This window comes from Episyrphus balteatus, chromosome 3, assembly GCF_945859705.1.
Source record: "Episyrphus balteatus chromosome 3, idEpiBalt1.1, whole genome shotgun sequence".
In the NCBI taxonomy this organism is placed as follows: domain Eukaryota; kingdom Metazoa; phylum Arthropoda; class Insecta; order Diptera; family Syrphidae; genus Episyrphus; species Episyrphus balteatus.
Genome location: NC_079136.1, coordinates 42,050,203 through 42,056,202, shown reverse-complemented (window position 1 = coordinate 42,056,202; position 6,000 = coordinate 42,050,203). Strand labels below are relative to the sequence as shown.

Sequence of the window (6,000 nt, the reverse complement as noted above, 5' to 3'; positions counted from 1 at the left end):
GAAAAAGCAGTGGAATTTCCAAAAAAAAGGAGAAGAAACAAAATAGGAGAAAATAAAAATAAATACAATTAAATAAAAAGTAGAAAATGCAAAATAGAAAAAATCAAAAGAAAACAAAAATAATGAAATAAAATTCAATAAATTCTTGTTTTTTTTATGTATAAATTCAGCATCTTATAACAACTTCTATAAGGCATTATTATAACATCCTACGCAAGTAATCCGGTTTGTGTATTAGATAAACCTTCTGCAGGAAGACCTCCTTAAGGCCATTTTAAGCTGTTTGTCACAAGCTATTAGCTTGTGGATTACCTGTGAAGGAAATTTCTATGCAATTTCGGTAAAATGCGCCAAAATGATTTGTATAAGACCTGTCCTTCTTCTAATGCAAGCCAAAAAATAGCTTGCATTGACCCTTACGAAAGCTAAATTGTTACATGAGCACTCAATACTTTTGTTAAGAATCGAAATATACATATACTAGCTGCGTTCCTTTAGAAACATTTATCTGCTGATTAGTATCTACTCAAAGCTGCTTGGAACTACCTTTTCAATAGATAAATAGCTTTAAGTACTAAGTAGAAGATAAATACTTCCAAAGGAACGCAGCTATTATTGCCAAAAATTACACTTACGCAAAAAAACAACAGTGGGTACCTATGACTACGAACTTTAGGGTTTTTGGATGCAGAGTACGAATCAGAAGTTTTTCAACAAAACTTCTCAAGACAAAATATACCCCATATACCGCATATACACTTCGGTGTGGTCAAGCCTTAAGTCCGATAAAAACTGATTTTTTTTATTATTGGTGTGCTATGTACTCAAAAAAAGATTTTATTTTATAAAAACTGTTTGTGTAATGTAAAAGAAAAAAATACCAACTTTTAATGTCATATCAACTTTTTTTTTGGCTCAGTAGACAGATAGTTGAAAAACTCTGCCAAATCAGATATTTTTTTAAAACAAATTAAATGCTTCTTCAGATATTTGTTTGTTCTATTCAAAAAGTTCTGTTTGTAAATAAGGATGTCCCGACAACAGAGATCAATAAAAATCAGAAAAAGAAGAGACCAAAATGGCTTATTTGGGGAACACCCAAGGATACTATAATTGGACTTTAAAGCACTTGATCAGTGAAAACTAACTGAACACGACCGCTAAGATGAGTTGCAACCATTTTAACATATATCAGTGAAAAGCAATATAGTTTCAAATTTTCAATTAAAATAGTTTGACTTACTCTATCAAAAATCCTACCCAAATTAGTCTAAATAAAATTGTAAAAGATTGAAAGATGACTGGTTGTGGATCAAAAACCTTGTTAAAACCGTGAAATATGCAGCATAAAATGTAATATGCTCAACGTTGATTCAATTTTCGAAAAACTTGCATAAAACATTTAATCAAGAAAAAAATCCAAATAAAAAATAAATATTTAAGACCACAGTGGATTTACTTTTTCTAAATTATAAATTTAACAGGTCACTGTGGTGTATGTGTACTATTTTTTATTTTTTTTAGACGTGATTAGAAAATAATGCTTCTATACTTTTTAAACTAAAGGTAGGATAGCGAAAATAAAAGTTGGGTTATCCTAGGCTAACTTTGGGCAAACAAACCATTTTTTTAAACTAACAATTTTTACAAAAGAAAAAATATCATAACTTTTTCGGTTTCTGATAGAAAAAAGGTTTTTATTGTGTCTTTTGAACAAATGCTGGTATAAAAAAAAAATTTGGGCTATCCTGGGTTAACGCTGACCAAACGAATTAGAGTGCAAAACCAATAATTTTTAGTGGAGGTATAACCAAAACGTTAGTATGCAGTTGTATAACACTATGAGTGCTGATATAACGAATTCAAAAGTCTGACAGCTTAAATACGCAGATTTTTTTCCAGATTGATTCGTTCGATAGCCTCTCTCTGTCTGTGGACCTGCGACTGCTTAGAATTCCTCACCAGGAAGACTTCTATTTCCGTATCTAAAACCACAATGGCAGTCGTCTTACTTAAACCGCTTTTTTCCATTGGTTATTGTTCTTTTACCAGTTTCCCTTCATGTTTCTACGGCACAAAGACAAAACATTTTGACATCACTCATTTTATTCTTAATTTAAATATAAAATGACTTTATTTCTACTTTCTTCTTCACATAAATTATTCTATTTAAATTACAATTCTCATCACAATAAATTTATTTAAGTCACAAATCACAAATCTTGTCATATACTGGTTAAAAAAGACATCCTACAACCCTACCACTACTTTATAAAAATTTTATTTTTCTCACATTACCTTATCTCCTACACAAACCCCAGATTCAAATAATCTTAACTCGATGAATGGGTTCCGAAATTAACTGAACAAAATACACAAATTTTCCTTTGCAACATATTTTTCCTATAAACATTTCCATATAAACACTCTTCTCGATAGCAACATTATATTTTTTCTCTGTTTATACATTTGTATTAGTGTGTATCTATGAGAAAATACACAACGTTTCGAATTCGTTGAGAGCCGCAGTGCTGCAGCCATCCAATGAATTTTATTAGTCCATGATTAGCGAGCAAGTTAAGAAGCGGAATAGGTTTCATTCGTCCGTTTTGTTGATGTTGAGAAGATAGTTTCCTTTTTTTTTTTGTTCTGTTGTTTCATAAATTAAAATTTTTGTTGTTGTTGTTTTTTCGTGTGCTCCCAAGAGTATAATCAAGTGAATGGTTCATAAGAAAATTAAAAAAAAAACCAAAAAAAAAATATTGTGGTGAATAGCACAATTATGTTTGCCGTTTGTCGTCGTCGTTTACTTCTTCGTCGCTAACTCTCCGCAACACAGCAGTTTTGTGTCGCCGCTGCCGCGCGCGATTAAAACTGTATATCTTCATTCATCTTTTAAATAAATAATCATAATTAATAGATTCATTTATTAATTCAACAACGTTTCCTTTTGGATTATAATCAATCACCACTACAAAATACCAAGAACCCCGAATTAAAACTACCATCATCAGCAGTTTTTTTCTCGCCTCATCAGCATTTATAAAAAAAAATGTAATAAATTTTTCTCATTTTTTTTTTTTTTTTAATTTTTATAGTTCACAGTGTGTTATTGCAATGCAACTTTTTGTTGAGTAGATTCAAAAATATTTTAAACCAAAGATTAATTACAAAAGAAGAATAAGAAAAAAAAAAAAAAAGTTGTATACTTAACTAGATTGGAATTTCAAGTGAAAATTATTGTGTCACACCAACACTCCAACGATGGGTGTTTTACTACATTTGTGTGTGCAACACAAAAAAAAAGTGTTTCAAGAGTGTTTGGTTGTGTGTGTGTGTTTGTTTGTTTGTGTGTTGTTGCTTGTGTGTAAATTGAGTAGAAAATTAAAATTTTATACATTTTGGTGAAACAACAAAAAAAATTTATAATAAACAAAAAAGAATTTCGCTTGAAAAATTTGAAAAAAAATTGGAAATAATGGATAACTTTCGAGATGGGATCTTTTTGATCTTTTGCAACATTTTTCAAGGAACATTGTTGTCATGATGTTTGATTATTAATTTTATTTAACTTTTAAGACTTTAAAAATATCTTAATTTTTGTTGTCTAAGCTAAATCTAATTTAAATGATCTTCTTAAAAATTTGTTCAACTGTATGGATACTATATGCATGGATATGTTGCTTGAAACAGTTTTTTAACAAAAAAAAAAAAACATAGATACACTTAGTAGATACATCTGCGTGTATCTCTCTATGAGGAGTATACAATAAAAATATCTCTGACAAACCAGAAAAAAAACATATTATAGAATAGATACTGATACTTTACTAAAATGATAGAAAAGAGAGAAGAGAGAGGAGTATGAGGTTGTAGAGAAAAAACAGAGGGCAATGAAAGGAGTATAGTAGAAGAAAAATAAAAAATATTCATCGTGTTGCGCTGAACTGAACTCAAGAGTCGAGTCAAGTCGATTCGACCGATCCGCCGCCGCCGCTGCCGATCGTATTCTTTGTACGTATATTTTGTTGTTGTCGAATGGAATTTTCTTGCGCGCGGCATAATATATATTTACAAGCAAACATACATTCTCTTGCTGGTTTGCTTCTCATTTTGTACCAACGACATACGTACATTTGGAATGTGCACAAATACATTGATACTAGAAATATTAGTGTAGGTAGGCATGATGGAGGAAAAAAATAAAAGATGAAGTGAGAAATCTGTGTGTGCACATGGACGGACGGTTAATGGTTGCTATAGAACGTATGTATGTGTGTGTGTGTGTGTGCAATGTGGTCGATCCACCCGACTGATCACGCATTTGGATGAAAAGACAGAAGGGACGAGGAGAATATTTTATTCGACGGATATGTGTGTGGTGCTGCCAGATTTCATATTAAAACAAAAATATTCAAAATATTTAGTTTTGTTCCTCAAATTGATTTTGAAATTGTTTTGTTTGATGTTTTGTAAAAGATCTAAGGGCCATTTGCTGAATCGAAACTTAAATAATTTATGTTGAACATAAACTCTTAATCACTACTTTTTCCTCTGCGTAAACTATCACATAAGGATTTATGCTGAACATAAATGCTTAAGTTTCGATTCAGCAAACGGCTATAAGTCCTCTATTTTAAAGTCAAAAATTTTGAGATAATAGCATTTTTCCCACGTTCAGAAATTTTTTCGACAATTCTCAAGTGCTTAAAAGTTTGTTTACATTTAGATTAATCTTTGTTTTTATTTAAATACTTTTAGGTTAAACCCTAACTAATCTGATTAAGTAATTTTTGAAATCAAAGGTTCAATTAAGATAATCTTTTGTCACAAAACAATATAGCAACAGAAATATTGTTAATTATAGCAGTTTTATATGTTACTTATAACAATCAGTGGATAAAATAATAATAAGTCTTTGGAGTGTCGTTGGTAGTGAAACCTTCCTGGTTTTTGTTAAGTTCAATTTTTTTGTATGCCCAAAATTTTTTTTTTTCTTTGGACTTTATCAAGATAATCACATACAAAACTTTGTATCATCAGAGTGTGGTATATGCAATATAATGTAATTGTAACATAGCCTATATAACCAGTGCACTATCAAGACGATTCTAAAAACACCTCAGGTTTTGAATTATGATAAATATTTAAAAAGTTATGAAGGAACAAATGAACATACACCCAACCATACATCTTTGTAAGACCTACTAAAATAATTTTAAAGAACCAATGCAACTATAAGCACAAGTCACAAGTTGCATTCAATGATGTGTCACCATTTCTGACAAAAATTTAAAAAGTTATAATGTCTGATAGAAGTCATGTTCCATTGGAGGTGGTATTCTACTAATAGTACCTAGATGTTTTGGTTAATCTAGTACTATTGTCTACTCATGCTCTTTTTCCCGAGTAGAAACGATTTGTATTGAATTTGTTGAAAGTTCGTTCCATTGAAAATCGTTAGTAAACTAGGTACTAGTAGTACTTTGCCACCTCCCAAAGGAACAGGGCTATAATTAAAGCTTTTTACGTTATTTAGGTCTTACAAAAATGTTGGTTTTTCGTATCGATGGAACTCATTTGGACTTATCAGTTGACTTATCGGGAGACACTTGATCAATTTGCAATTTTATTTGAAGTTATATTTCTTTTTTTTTTACGTTTGTATCAGAGAGAAAAATTTACTTTTTTTGACAAATCGCTGACCGAGAATTATAAGGTTGAAACCCCTGCAGACATACAACCCTATAATTCTCAGCCAGCGAAATGTCACAAATTTCATTCACCTATATTAACCCAGCTGCTACATGTGCCTTAATAGTATTTGAAATTGATAGAATTTAAAACATATGTTCACGAAAAATGTTCTGATAAATGTGAATTTCTGTGAGTGAGAAGTATTAATTCAATTGCCTGTAGATGTGAACAAAAACTTTTTTTCTCAACTTACCTACATAGATTTTTTGAATATTTTTGACATTTGGATGTTAATTTGAGCCC

At 30.6% G+C, this 6,000-nt stretch overlaps 1 protein-coding gene across 1 annotated transcript in view; it reads left to right on the top strand.

The window, feature by feature from the left end:
• The first annotated feature begins 2,546 nt into the window (after nt 1–2,546).
• The window catches only part of LOC129915518 (protein kibra), a 57,252-nt gene continuing 53,798 nt past the window's right edge, over nt 2,547–6,000 (top strand). The window contains exon 1 of the mRNA XM_055995090.1: nt 2,547–3,054. The gene's annotated coding sequence lies outside the window, so the exon portion shown is untranslated. The remainder of the gene's footprint in view (nt 3,055–6,000) is intronic.